This window comes from Paroedura picta, chromosome 5 (assembly GCF_049243985.1).
Source record: "Paroedura picta isolate Pp20150507F chromosome 5, Ppicta_v3.0, whole genome shotgun sequence".
Taxonomy (NCBI): Eukaryota; Metazoa; Chordata; class Lepidosauria; order Squamata; family Gekkonidae; genus Paroedura; species Paroedura picta.
The window spans coordinates 120,711,896-120,712,398 of record NC_135373.1 but is presented as its reverse complement, the minus strand read 5'-3'; positions in this window follow the sequence as shown (position 1 = coordinate 120,712,398).

Sequence of the window (503 nt, the reverse complement as noted above, 5' to 3'; positions counted from 1 at the left end):
AAATAACCAGAACAGCAACACATGGGTCTCTTGATGATTGCCGCTATGTCTATGGGACAGGTGGTATATAAATGTGAAAAAATAAAAAATGTGCACTGCACAGAATGTAGCAGACTGAGCATACAGAGGAAGTCAACAAAGAAAACCACTGTGGTTTCTTTGCCAACCACCATTTTCCTTTTCGACTGTAACATACAGCTGTTTTTGATTGATCCTGAACTGAGACGGGCATAAACCGAAACATTTTCAGTTATTTTTGTCCGGATCCTGAGAACTGGCAAATCCTGCTATCAAATACTTTCAGTGACGAAACTTCAATAAATGTATGAATTATTTAATATTCATTGTCATTAGCATTTACTGCCACTCTCTGGGGAGAAAAGCAGAATCTAAATAAAATCTATATTCCTCTCTATACAGGTGAGTTGAGAATGTTATTTATCCTGCCCTTAAGCTGCACATCAACCAGCGGAGGGGGAAAAAAAAAAGGAAACCACAAGCGC